Source organism: Tiliqua scincoides, chromosome 1 (genome assembly GCF_035046505.1).
Source record: "Tiliqua scincoides isolate rTilSci1 chromosome 1, rTilSci1.hap2, whole genome shotgun sequence".
NCBI classification, from domain to species: Eukaryota; Metazoa; Chordata; class Lepidosauria; order Squamata; family Scincidae; genus Tiliqua; species Tiliqua scincoides.
The window spans coordinates 233,255,566-233,270,196 of NC_089821.1; the positions used below are offsets into that span (position 1 = coordinate 233,255,566).

The 14,631-nt window shown below is 41.5% G+C and overlaps 1 pseudogene; it reads left to right on the top strand.

The window, feature by feature from the left end:
• Nucleotides 1–11,644: 11,644 nt before the first annotated feature.
• On the top strand, nucleotides 11,645–11,761 carry LOC136637196 (5S ribosomal RNA; annotated as a pseudogene).
• The last annotated feature ends 2,870 nt before the right edge of the window (nucleotides 11,762–14,631 follow it).

The following is a 14,631-nucleotide window of genomic DNA, read 5'->3' on the forward strand; positions in this document are numbered from 1 at the left end:
CTCTTTTCTTTCCCCTTACCTTAAAGGTATGAAGTAAAAACTTGCAGTCATGTGTGCTCATGCAGGTACTTCCATCAAAGTGAAAGGTCATTGCTTTGAGCAGCTTCATAAGATCAGAGCATTAGGCTGTTTTCCACAAGTGACACACTGGTTTTTGTAACATTTTTTGTATCTATTAATGAAAAAAGTACATTGACTTAAACAGTTGATTAAGGCAAAGGCAGTTTAAAACAAAGCTCTGTCTTATTTTCTTTACTGCATTCACAAGTGATGCATCTCAAACCAAAAGGAGTTCTTGTCTTGTAAAAAATACCTTCAAATTATCACTAGCCAGTACAGCCTTTTACTTGTAAGGAATTTATCATCTTGTAAATTTAATTCAGTAACTGGGTCCCTGATTTGGCTCTTACTATGAAGGAGATCTGCATGTTGTTTAGTCCTCTGAGGTAGCCAAGTTCAGTAACAACCAAACCAGAATGCATTTAGTCTCTCCTTACTGTGACTCAACCTCCTTTTGTGTCTGGAGGGATTTAATTTGTATCTTTAGGATCTAATAGTTCCCTATGTTTATTTTTAGTTAAATATTCTTATCTGATGATTATTTAATTGTTTGTTTGGGCAAAGGTTTCATTCTTAAGCGGGGGGGGGGGAGCAGCTTGACTCCATAGCTGGAGTCCAAAAGAAATTAACTGCTCCATTGAAGAAATTGGGAGGTGGGGAGTTTTACTGAAACAGTGGTCCAACTGTGGTAATTTAATAAATAAATAAATTTAATTAGTAGGCTAATTCTATGTTCTGTGTTCATTATAAACGATCATACATGCAGATGGTATCCTTGTATGCAAAAAGATTTGAAATGTTCATTAATTTTAATATGTAAAGTTATTGGGAGTTTGCTCTTTTGCCTAAGAGCTTCACTAAGGGAAGCTACATGAGAGCATAGATGAGAACTTTTATTTCACTGGATAATTCTGAAACTAAATGGGGACTCTGTCCTGTGCATGTTGTCCATGCTATACTCTTTGGAGATGGAGGATATTAAAGGGAAAATGTATTTCTGTCTTAGACATATGACAACAACAATTGTATAAGTCTTAAATGGACAACAATCCTAATTAAAGGATATTTAAACTGCCAATGCCTTAACCCAGTGCATAAATGAGCCAGAATGCAAAATATTTTTTAAAAAAATATTTCACTCTTAAAAGGTTATTATTATTCCTGAAAAGATGAATTGGAAAATAAGGATTTGCTACTTTGGTGCATCATCTCTGATCAAGTCACATAGAATGTATGGGCAAATATGCCACACTGTAGCACATTACAAGCCCAGAATGGGGTAATGGAACGTAATTTTATTTTTCTGAAAATGCAGTATTATCTGTTTGACTGTGTCTGGACAAAAGCAGGGTTTTTTTTTTTAAACGTTACATCTTGGCACACTAGATATGCAAATGCCAGAATACACTAAAACCACATTTAATTGGACCCACTTGCCAACTTCTTGAACACAGCTTGGATTATTTCACTGGAGGCTGCTTCTGTTAAAAGCTGGGGGAGGAGGAAGTGGCATGCTGTCAAAACTTCAGAATTTTTTTTTTCTGCCTAGAAGTACTATCATATGAGGAGCCAAGTTTGGAGGTATTTTACTATATTTAATAATTATTACTGCAGATATTGTAAACATATGCATTGAAGGGAATTACGAGTGGAGTGAAATCATGTCACGAATGCAGTGATAGCTTCCTTTTCACTTTCTCTTCTCTGGCTTAGCTGCCATTCATGGCGGCATTGACTGAAGTCCTGCATGCTGTTACGTAGTATAGGCTGCATGAGATGACACGTGAGGGTTAAATAAGCTGACAGGCGTTTATTCTTCTTGGCTATCTGAGACTGTCTTCTGTCTGATAGCCAATAAAAGCAAACTGTGCAGTGGGATGAAAATTATTTATTGAAAGTGGCCTGAAACAGAAATAGAGCAATCAAAAAATGGAGGTGCTTGTGAATGGTTTCAGATGACTGTTCTGCCACACCTATGTTCACTACCCCACAAGACTGTCCACTTAATATATCAAATAGGCACATACACACCATGGTAAATTACCATTTGGTAAATGGTTGTCTTCGCCCTCTGTTGGTTTGCTGCAAGCAGCATGTCTAGTGCTACACTCAGTGTTCATGAGCCTGAAAGTCTTCTGTGAAATTTGCTACTTTGGATGCAGGTTAAAAGGTCCATTAAAGGAAAAAATAGAACCTTCCATTAATTTACACTTTTTTTTCCCTGCGTGCTTGGGGAAACAATGGCTGCAATCTGCTGCAGCTTCTGTGCTTTTCTTATTTCTAGAAAGGGCAGCTTCCTTGCATGATCCCAGTCAATCAGGGATCATATAATGAGCATGCTTCAGTCATAGTGCCACACAGCCAATTAGATTTGGCTATGTGATGACATCATTGAGGGAAAATGAGATTCTCCCATTACCCTCACTCTGAAAGTAAAGGGAATGAGTGCCCATTGTCCTGGCAGTTGGACCAATGCTTACTGTCTTGGGCTGGTGATCTTATTCTGGCAAGCTTTGCATTGCAAGACTCTTGCCTCAGTTTAACTCCTAATGTGGGCGAGTCAAACTGTTTACAAGGGGTTGTGGATTGGAAGGAAAGGAAATGCATCCCCGTTGCTGAGGCAACTGCTTCCCCATTTGAAACCCTTTGCGCACAGCTGACTAGTTAGGACGGATGATGGTTAACACAGGAATCTGCCTCATACTAAGTGAAGCCCTTGGCCCTCTGAGCTCAGCATTGTTGACACTGACTGGCAGCAGCTCTCCAGGGGTTCAGACAGGACATTTTCTCTGCCTTGCCTGGTGATGCCAGGGATTGAAATTGGGACCATCAGTATTCAGAGCATGTGCTCTGCAACTGAGCTACAGCCCCATCTCCTAGCAATGATCTTGAAATGGGTACTGGTGAATTCACATGCCATTGAAAGTAATGTAGTGCAGATGGACTCATTTCAATAGGATGTTCATTCAGAGGCATGTCCAAATGAACATCCCCATCTGCATAGTGCCTCAACTAATCAAAACAAATGGATTAAGACAAGGGTGCATCAGCCCATTTGCCACACCAATGAGGAGACGTTTCTTCTTCTTTTTGCCCAGATCCCAACTATACGTGGACAGTAAAACACTCTATCAAAAAGAAAAAGGGCAGGCATACTTTGTGGAGGGGCAGGCAATATTTGCAACACATCATGTCAGCTGAGTGCTGATCATAGCAATTGTAATATTTGCAATCACTGAAGCTGATGTCTTTCCTTGTCAATAAGCATGAGACAGGGTTATACTGTAACATACTTTATGCTTGCAACTTCTTAAGGAAAGTAAGTTTCACCATGTTCTGAGACTGACACTGGCTTCAGGCTCAATTCCAGGTGCTGACCTACAAAATCTTGGGTTGCTTGGGCTCGGGAATGGAGTATCAGCTGGCAGGGCCCATGACAAGGAGGTAAAGGGGGTAATTTGTACCCAGGCCCAGAGTCAAAGAAGGGGGCCCAGAAATTTCCCAAGATCTTACATTTTATATATTCCCTGTCTCACCTGGACTGGTTGCCTTCATGGGATACTGGGTGCATGACTGCTGCAGTTACTAAAAGCCATGTGTGCTGAACCAAGGAATGCATACATGACACTCCTAAACATTGTCAAATCTGGTAGGAAACTGGTCTGCTACAGTAGCTCTTTGCTGTGTAGAGCCACTTACCATGAAGGAGCATATAGAAGCTTGGGGACACAGCTGCAGGATTATAGCTGCTGCAGGAATAAGTTTTGGTACACACAGGACACTGTCTATTCTAGTGTGAGCCTAAATATAATGATGCTAATTTTCTGCAATGATTTTCTATATTTAAAAGATTTTCAGGAGACTTAGGAGTGCATTTGGTTTTCTGTATTACTGTATCTAGCTGCCAGCGCTGCATGGGTAGGTAAACATGGGCTCTCCATTGGGAAGCCCAGTGGACCTGGGCTCCAAAGACTTTTCCAGATGTCGCCATCCTCCCCTTGCTCTTTTTGCCCCCTCCCCACTCCTATTCTGCCCACTCTCTCATCATCTTCCCCTGCTCTGCTTCACCTCCTCCCCTTCCCCTTGGGAAGGGGCCCAAAGAAACTTTGTAACCCCTGATACAATTCCTCTTGGAGTCCCTGTCAGCCAGAAGGAATATATAACCTTACATGGGCCAAAGCTGAAATTAAACTTTATTGAGGATATACTTTTGTTTGGGGTTTGATTTGGTATACATACCTATTATATGCATTTCAGGTTTCATTCCACCTGTTGCCACGATAACATTTGGTGAGCAAATTAACCCCTACAGTGCTGCCTTCTGTGCTCTGTAGCTTGCAGCCGTTTTCAAAACCTTACCAAGAATAAATCTTGTGTATCTGGCAAGGCACTCAAGGCTGTCACCGCCCTGCAGGCTGCCTGCAAACCCTCTAATCTTTCTCACCTTCCAAACGGCTCTGCAATTTGAGCAGCGCTGCTCCCTTGCAAAGAAGATTTGCCTCACATTTCTTACTTTGCCGTGTCACCCCCATTGTTTTGCTCTGCCCTGCCGAAATGTGCACTGGCATCTCACCAGGAACAGATGAATAGATTGTAAAAGGCAGGCAAGAAACACCAACTATTCAGTGGTTTCAGTATTGGGTTGCTTTCTTTCCCGTTTAATTTTTCAAACTGACCTCTATTCCTGTAATGGTTTCCCCTCTTTCTTGGTGGTCTGTTGCCTCTCATGAGAAATTTGCTGAATGTGGCAAAGGTTACTTGAGGACATCAGAACAGCATTCCTTGGAGCACGAAGCATGCTGCTATTGGGAGGTTTCCATCACACCAGACCAAACACACTTTGGCTTTATTTTTCATCTATTTAGGCAACCCTAACAGATGAACTATCACTTTCTCCAGAATACATAGGTGGGGGATTACCCTGAGTGACAGAGGTCATTGGGGCTAGCCCAAATCCTCTTGATGCCTTAGGCGACTTGCCAAATGCTGCCCCCTTACTTGATGATGTGCCAGCCTCTGCTCCTCCCACTCTCCAATGTTCTCGCTCAGCATTCTCCTCTCTTCTTCTTCCTCATCCTATCTGTCCCTCTCTTCCTTTTCTGATGCAGAAAATGGGAGGAAAAGGAGGAGTACTGGAGATAAGTAGATGGACAAGATGGGCACCCCCGCCATTCTGATGCCTCAGATGATTGCTTCAGATGGCCTCATGGATGAACTGGTTTTTATGAATGGACATGACATAAAACATATTGGGTTACTAGGGGAAAAAATGTAAAGTGCACATTTTGATCATTAGGATTGAAAACATTCATTAATACCATTTTAAAAATGGACAATGTATCACTTGTCTCCTTTTTGTTTCCTCCACCATTGATACGTCAGCTGTAAGCAACTTGAGTCAAGAATCTGTGAAGTGCCATGTACATCAATGGTAACATATAAATGATAATTGATTAAAATAGCTTCTGTAAGGTATTTGTGTGGCTATCTTTGGCTACTGTTTTTGCAACTACACAGCATCCTCTGCATGACAAATGAAGCCAAAGGAACTAGCAATAACTCTCTGCCCTACATCCATTCTCTGCTCCCCCAAAACTGTTCATGTAGAGCAGAGGTGGGCAAACTTTCAACTTTAGGGATCCTGGACAGATGACAAGCTACACCTGCTGAAATTCCCTCCTCTGCACTATTGTTAAAGGTCCAGGATCCCTAAAGTTGAAAGTTTGCCTACTACTGGTGTAGAGGTTTCTCCTGCACACTGAAGCAGCAGTGCTCATAGCACCAGATTCTAGTGCCGGAGCAAGCAGAAAAGCATTTCTTTACCCAAGACCTTCCTGGAAGCCCGAAGTCTGATCTTATGTTCTTTTGTCCACACAATAAATAGAAACAGGCTCTTGTGTTTTTGAACACCGTTTCAAGCAAATTCTGGTTTGTTGGAATCTCATGTTAGGTGAGAAAAACCGCCTTCACTGAATTAACTGGTGAATTAGCTACAAACAAATCTAAGGGCATGATCCAGGCAACATTAAATGCCATGATTTTCACAGCAGAAATTTGCATATGCCTGAATCTCTCCTACTGAAATCACTGAAACTTGAAAGTGCTTAAGTTTGGTTGGATTAATCCCAAAGTATTTTAAGAGTTCTAATTAATATTCCTATGTATTCCAAAAGGAATTTCCATAGATAATTTGACATGTGAGAATAAGGCTAAAGAGAATTTGCTTTTATTGATTGATAATTTGAGCGGTTTGCATTTAAAGTGTTGATTTTATGCGGCTCTAACAAATCTGAATATTTCAACGACATTGCACAGAACTTAGTTTCATTTTGAGAAACCTTCAAGGGTATTTGTAAGGTTGACAATACCTTGAAGGCATTGTTGCAGTTCTATAAATATCTTGTTTAATATAAGATAGGGACTGGGGAATAAATCTGCAGATTCCTAAAGGGTGTTAACCAGCCAGATGGAGATGGGATGTGGTGTGGTGCAGTGAGAATTAACTAGAAGTAATGGGATGTCTGGTTATAAGCTTGTTTTTATGGCTTTACCCAGTTCACACAACATCAGTTCCAGACTCAGAAAGTCCATGTATTCCAGTGGTTAAACCACTGAAGTGGGTGACACCTAGATCCAATACAGTTTTGGGTTTTTGGTTAACTACTGTCCTCTTTGCTTCTCAATTCCACCTCTGCAAAATGGGAACACTGGCTTATGTCACAGAGTTGGGAGAATACATGTGATGAGGATTATAGAATATAATTAAGGGGAAATGGAAATCCAGTGTTAAATGAAGTTACTCCAGGGCTCATAGCTTTTCTTTTTGGACAACTGCAGAGTCAGTGCAAGTACTGCGGGGAATAAATCTATGTGAACAGGAGGACAGGCAGTAATGGTTTCTCAGCTTGAGTAGTATAGACGTACAGTTACTCATGCTTGCTCCCTAGAAGACAGATCAGGGGATTCCTATATGCTCTCAACAGTGTTTTTGAACCTCTGTGCCAGGTCATTGACTTCACAGGGAATGTTCTTAGCCATAACAGGTTCTCTTTTTTTATCTGAGTAATCATTTTCTAAATAGTATCCATCTGAATTATAGGAGTGGGTCAATGAATATTATATAATCCCTATTAGAAATGGCATTTGGAATGCCACACTATGGGGTGGATAACCAGGAAGATCTCTAACAAAGCATAGTGTTCAAAATGCATCTAAGAGCAGTTCACTGATCTGCCAGCAGCTGTTTTGACAGAACAATCCAGCAGCTAATAGGCCATGAATTGACCATGATGTCTGTACTGTTAAATGGGTTGCTCACCGCAGTTACATCCTCTGTAGAGTCCATGCTACAGATCAATACAGAGGCATCTGAGCCCAGCAGCTCATTTTAACTGCTGTTTAACCCAACTATAGGTTTGTAAAATTGAATAAATCCAACATATTTTTTTCCCTGCATGCGATGTTAGGATGTTCACCCTCTAATTTTATGAATCAAAAGAATGATTCCTGTTTATTCAACAAAGTTTCAAAAAAGGTTAAAAAAAAAAAAAGTGATCACTTGATAATTCATGTCTCAGTGCATTTCAAGCAAATACAGTAGGCCTCAATGACCATGGAGGATCTGTTCCAGGAACCCACTGCAGATACCAAATTCTATGGATCAGTGGTTCTCACCCGTTAAGTACTGGGACCCACTTTTAGAATGAGAATCTGTCAGGGCCCACCGGAAGTGATGTCATGTCCGGAAGTTACATCATCAAGCAGGAAAACTTTTAACAATCCTAGGCTATAATCCTACCCACACTTACCCAGGAGTAAGTCCCCTTGACTATCATTGTGAAAAGAATATACATAGTAACTTGTTAAAAGTAGAGGTCTGTAACATTTCCCCAAATGCAGTCACATACCATGGTAGCATCGAGTCTAATATATTAAAAATAAAATATTGAAATGAATGGGGACCCACCTGAAATTGGCTCGCAACCCACCTAGTGGGTCCCAGTTTGAGAAACACTAGTATGGATAATTAAATCCATGCCTGGAGGGCCTCAGAGGACCTCCCGGATGCAATTGGAAGTTGCTGCCACAAACTGGAAGTGACTTCTGGTCCCATTCAGGAGGACTTCTGAGGTCCTGCAGCCTCAGGTTTTGGCACCTGCAAATTCTGAAATTCACAGATGCTGAGCCGCAGATAAGGAGGGCCCAACGTACATTCTTCATCAAGGGATGCATGTACCCTCACTATAGAAACCTTGGCTTGGATTCCTATATGAACAGAAAACAGGTTCTGCTTCCTCAAGGGGGGTTGCCTACTACCCCCTCCCCAACTGCAATTCCCTGAAAAGTCACTCTGGAGAGTTCCATGACCCTCTGAAGCCTGAGGTCTTTGGAGGCACTTGGGGGAGGGGCTGAAGACAGGGGAGGGAAATTGGTGGTGCCCATGTATGTCCATGAGCGAAAGTACTTTTCCTTTGCACAAGACATTTGGATCCAAGCTTTTATGTATGTTGTAGTCCAAAGTGTCAGAAACCTGAAACACACAGAAAATAAAACCTGTTTTCTAATGCAATAATCTGATTAGGAAACTTATACCCCCGATACAGAGCATATTTGCTTGAAGTGAATTGGGACTTTTAAATAATTGCATTACTTTTGCACACATCCCTGAACATCCATTGTCTCTCTGCAAAGCATCACGGGACTGACAATGTGATTTCCTTTTCCTTTGTTTTGCAACCCTCTCAGGACTCCTTTCAGTCATGATTTTTTTTTTCTAGGTTTACACCTTAGATCTTTTCATGTAAGCTTTTGGATGTTCAGTACCAAAGTGTCTAAAAACCTAAAGGTCTGATTGAAAGCTGGAACTGAAGATTGCTCCCTGTATTGCATATTTAGTGTCAAACTCGGTTGTGTGGTATGTGCAAGAAGTGTTGCTCCTTAAGCTGTTCAACATGGGGGGGGGGGGGTGGATCTGTCACGACATCTGCAAGCCCAAATTGTGGCAATGCCTTGGAGCACCTTTTTACCATCTCCATCTGGACATAGTATTAGTAACTGTTATTTCAACTACACAACACTGAGGCATGGGCTTGTCTTTGATAACTTGTTCAAAGCTTCTGTTGAAGTAGTGCAATGGCTCCTGACATAGCTAAATTTCAGCTTTCCCCTTAATTACAGGAAGGTCTTTTTTCATGGTCTGGAGTGAATCACTTTTAACCTGGAAAGTAAAAAATGAGTTGAAAGACTAGAGAGTGTTGGAGGACTGCAAATGGTAGTGGGCCAGTTATTAACAAGTACCGTTTGCTAGAAAAAAGCCCCCTAGTGAGTGGAATACACAGTCATGCAAACACACACATTTTAAATGAACTCTTATGCCCTGGAGGGTAAATCTGGTGTGACTCTGAAGGAGGTCTCTGCAAACATTTTGCCAATTATTTAGCAGCATTGAGTTGGCATTTGTTGCAGAGGACGGTGGAAATCAGGATACTGATTTCCATATCGGTTCTTAGTGGCTTCCTTCATCAGTTTTCTGACTGATGTCACCTGCTAGCTATGCAGTGCTTCAACATTGTGGAGGATATTTAGCAGTGAAGGTGCTCCTTAGACACAATCTGTTAACATTTGTCAATGGAAATGATGCTGGCTTAATTCTCTGATAAGGATACCTGGAGATGGTGTTACTGTTGGCTAAAAACAACTGAAAATACAGTCCTGTGGATTGCTTGCTCTGTAGTCTCTGTGCTTCCTGTATGGGGAAGAGACAGCCACTGATACCGAGCTTTGCCAATGCCTAATTTTCTAAAATGAGAGAGGTGTTCTGTCTGCTGCATTGCCTGCAAGCCACATCCTCTGCCCTGGACACCCTGTTTCCTAATTGCAGATGAACTAGATCAGGTGACAGTTATTTAGCACTAAGGAAATCCATACATTTAATTTATTTTTCTTCTTCCCAGGATTGAGCCCTTTGAATTAGATTCTGGAGTCAAGTTTTGATGAGGTTTGTCTCATACTAAATTCTTATGATACAAAGCAAAACTTGTAATCCTTGCAGGTGATTTTAATTCAAATGTAATTTCTAGTTTAAGTGTATACATGTTTTTTTTGGAAGACCACTCAAATCTTCCAAAAATTCAGCTAGGTTTACTCTTTCCTGAAGGTTAGAGGTGAGGAAAAAGGAGAGGGTGATCGGCATTTCCCCTTCTCTGCCATAAATGTAGACAGGGCCTGAATGTTTCATTTGCCATGTACAGATCTTTATTAAAGAACAAAAAAGAGCCTTGCTGGATCAAGCCAAGGGCCCATCTAGTCCAGCAATGTTTGTTTCATACAAGTACTGGAAAGTGGAAGATCCAAGTGTTCAAAGTAAAATAGATTCAACCTCTCCCCCACAATATTCTTGAAATGAGGAGACATCATGCTGGGGAGCTAACAGGGCAATCCTGTGCATATTAGTTCACAAGCAAGTTGCACTACATTCAGTGGGGTAAGTGTTCATAGGTTTGCAGTTATCTTGTACACTCCTTTTTTAAAAGGACAAAATGTGCACTCATATTCCTATGAGCCTATCGGAATCTGCCACCACACAGGAGAAACGCTGAAGAAGAAGAGGTAGATGTAGATAAGGGCCCCCACACCAGTTCCTAAATTCTAATAGGAATCCATGGCAAATGCAAAAAAATCACGCATGTGTTATAGCAGCATTGTTAGTTTTAGCTTTTCCAGAGGGTAAGCAAGCTTGTAAAATTCACTTGACTAGAAACCATGGTGGGGCAAAAGAAATGAACTTGTGGGCCATAGAAACTAGGAGGTGACAATGCCATCTCCAGCTCCATGAGAAGCTCTTGCGTCTGCACGCTGTCCTGGATAAGCAATAGTGTTGCATTTCATAACCCTTGAATCTCATGAGCATATTGAAGTCCATGAATAAAACAGCGCAGTGCATGTGTGCGTGTGTAAATGTCTGAATGAAAGTGGGTGTGTGTGTGTATACATCTGAATGAAAATGGCACCAGCTTTACCTCAAGACATAGACAGTATACAAGTCATGTATATGGCCTAGGAGTACTTCCTGCTAAAGAAACATTAGCATTCCATTTCTCTATCTGAGTTATAAAGCTAGTATTCTGTTGTAAAACGAGACATAGCTAGAATATAGCTGCAGTGCAGATGTTCATTTCTGTAATGTGGGAATGGTCAGGCCAAGTGATGTGTTTTGGTGGGAGCTGCAAAATCTCCTCTGCAACTTCCACAGGTTACATGTGCACCTGTATGACACAGATTCTTTCATAGGATTATATCCTGCCCTTCCCCCTAAAATATAGAAAACTCAAGGCAGTTTACAGTGTGAACAGTTCATAAAACACCAATACAAAATAAAATAAGGCACTGCCAAAAATTCATATGCAACAGCCCATCTTAAATAGGCACAAAACCAACTATAAAATGCAAAATACAACAACGGAGAGAAAATCCAGACACCAACATATACAAGAGGGAAAAGCAAGCCAAAAAAAGGAAAGTTTTGAAGTTTTGCCAGGAGGCCAGCAGGGAGGTCATAGTTTTTAATTCTACTGGTAAAGAGTTGCATTACAATGGTTACCCTGCACATGCCTGATCTTGTCTGATCTCAGAAGCTAAGCAGGGTCAGGCCTGGTTAGTACTTGGATGGGAGACCGCCTGGGAATACCAGGTGCTGTAGGCTTATACCATAGTCTTTCGAGACTGAAGGTTGCCAACCAATACAATGGTGCAATCACAGAAAAAGCCCCTTGCCTCATCACCCAAAACTTGACTTCTGCCAGGGGGGGCACATGCAGCAGGGCCCCCTTAGCTGATCTGATGGAATGAGATATTGACCTCTGACTACTTTCCTTCTCTCAGTTTTGCAACTCAAATAAAGAACTATAATGTCCAAGTAAAGAATCTCTAAAGCTTGGAAGAAATTACTTGAACTACAGGCTATTTAGCTGGCATAGACTTGATAAGCCCCATGTCAGGCTTTTGCGCCTGGGAGGGGGAATAGAGTTTGGTGGAGGAGGCCTCTCAGTGGAAATATATAAATGTTACAACCTCAATTAAGGGCTCTTTTGAGCCTCTCACTTTCCCACAAATATGAAAATTCAAATCATCGAATGGCTTAGGATATTAACCTGAAGAGAAAGCTGCCTTGATTTAAAGCTGAAGAGAAAGCTGTCATTTAATTTGGCATAGTTAGTGCCTCACTAGGGCTGGTTCAGTGATGGGCTCTTCAAATGTCCCCAGTAATTCTTGGATGTTCTCATTTTCCAGTAATGAATCAAAGGAGGGGGTCATTTATAATTTGTGTTATAATCAATGAAAACATGAACATGTGTGGTCTTGAGTCAGATCATTGGTCCATCTAGCTCAGTGTTGTTTGTGCAGACTGGCAGTGGCTGTCTAGGACCTCAGACAGAGTCCATCGAAGTATAGTACATAAGAACATAAAAACAGCCCCACTGGATCAGGCCATAGGCCCATCTAGTCCTGCTTCCTGTATCTCACAGCGGCCCACCAAATGCCCCAGGGCCTGCATCCTGGTACCCTCCCTTGCATCTGGCATTCTGACATAGTCCATTTCTAAAATCAGGAGGTTGCACATACACATCATGGCTTGTAACCCATAATGGATTTTTCCTCCAGAAACTTGTCCAATCCCCTTTTAAAGGCATCCAGGCCAGATGCCATCACCACATCCTGCTGCAAGGAGTTCCACAGACCGACCACATGCTGAGTAAAGACATATTTTCTTTTGTCTGACCTAACCCTCCCAACACTCAATTTGAGTGGATGTCCCCTGGTTCTGGTGTTATGTGAGAATGTAAAGAGCATCTCTCAATCCACGTTATCCTTCCCATGCATAATTTTGTATGTCTCAATCATGTCCCCCCTCAGGCATCTCTTTTCTAGGCTGAAGAGGCCGAAACGCCATAGTCTCTTCTCATAAGGAAGAAGCCCCAGCCCAGTAATCATCTTAGTCGCTGTCTTTTGCACCTTTTCCATTTCCACTATGTCCTTTTTGAGATGTGGTGACCAGAACTGGACACAATACTCCAGGTGTGGCCTTACTATCAATTTGTATTCATTTCTTGATTGAGGTTCCATATTGTGATCTGCCCTGGAACCTGGGTAGAGGATAAAAACAAGAAAAAGGGTGAAAAAAGAAACCAAACCAAACACCCAAAGACAAATGAACTAATACAATCTGTTAGAAATGCAGGCCAGTTGAAAAACCATTGCTGTATGATTTTACAGGGAGGATTGGTCCCATGGACAGAATTCTCCAGTGTCAGGGATGGGATGCTAGCCTGTTTCTAATGCCTTGTACTGACTGAATCTTCTGGCAGCTGTAGCGTATCTTTTAAAAAAAACCATTCAGCAGAGACATGGCTTGTAACTTCTGAAAAGATCAGGCTAATTAAGCAAAGCTGCCCATCAGAGGAAGTGGGAAGGAGGTTTGCTTCTTGCAATTTCTTTAATGGTGGAAAGGGAAAGTGGTACTTGGAATGAAACAGACAACCGCTGGCAACCTTATTCTGCATTGGAAGGCTCTTTGGAACAAAAAGGAGAGTTCTCCCCCCTTCTCTTCTGTTCTTCTTGCTCCTTTTGTCTAAGTGCAGCTGCTGAAAAGCCCGTTTTGCAGGCCTTGTATCGATTATCCTGTTTGTCCGATAACTGATGTAAAGGAGGTAATGGGATGAACTTAACCTTCCCTCCCAAGCAGTAGCCTTCCAAAGCAACACAGCCCAGTTATCTTTACAGTATGCTGTGGGGGAGGAGGAAGGAAGGACTCTGGCCCTGTCTGCCTGTGCTAATTGATGGCTTCTGTTGCAGCTCTTCACACTTTAAAAAAAATTGGAACAAATGTTTTTATTTATAAGTGCAAAAAGAAGGGGAAAAAAGCTAAAGCAAATTAGCAGCTTCATTTGGGTGTCAAACTAAAGCTGGAAAAAAAAAAAGCAAGAAACCATCTTCAAAATGCTTTGGAGTCAAAGGCCTAGCTGAATTTACAGAAAAGCAAAAAAAGGTGCAGGGGAAACTTTTTAAAAGGGAAAAGAAGCAGGAAAGTGAACTGTAAACAATGCCAAACTTAAATTGTAGTTCAGTTGTTGGCGTAGAGGTTTGATATATGTGGTCAATGAGCGTTTCTGCGCTTATTTTGCTGGTCACATGGAAGTAGCTATTTTCTGCCTCTCCTGGTAGCAGTACTACAGAACTCATTCTGGCATTAAATCATGCTGGCTGCAATCCCATATATTCTTTTTTCATATGTATGTGTACATAAGTATGAACACAACTGCAGCCATTCATAGTAAAAGTACTTACATAAACAACAGAGGCTGAGTACAACTTATATACTGTGGAAATGTTCTTGCTTCCACTGTACATCCTTGGTTTCCTCCCCTCTCTCACTAAACTTTTGCGGGGTTCATATTGCCCCTTGCAGTGCCTGAAAATGTCAAAATTAGTACCAATCATGGGTAGTTATTGGACTTATATATGATAACTTCTGCTCCTACTGGAGGGCAGATTTAAAAAACTTTTATTTTAATC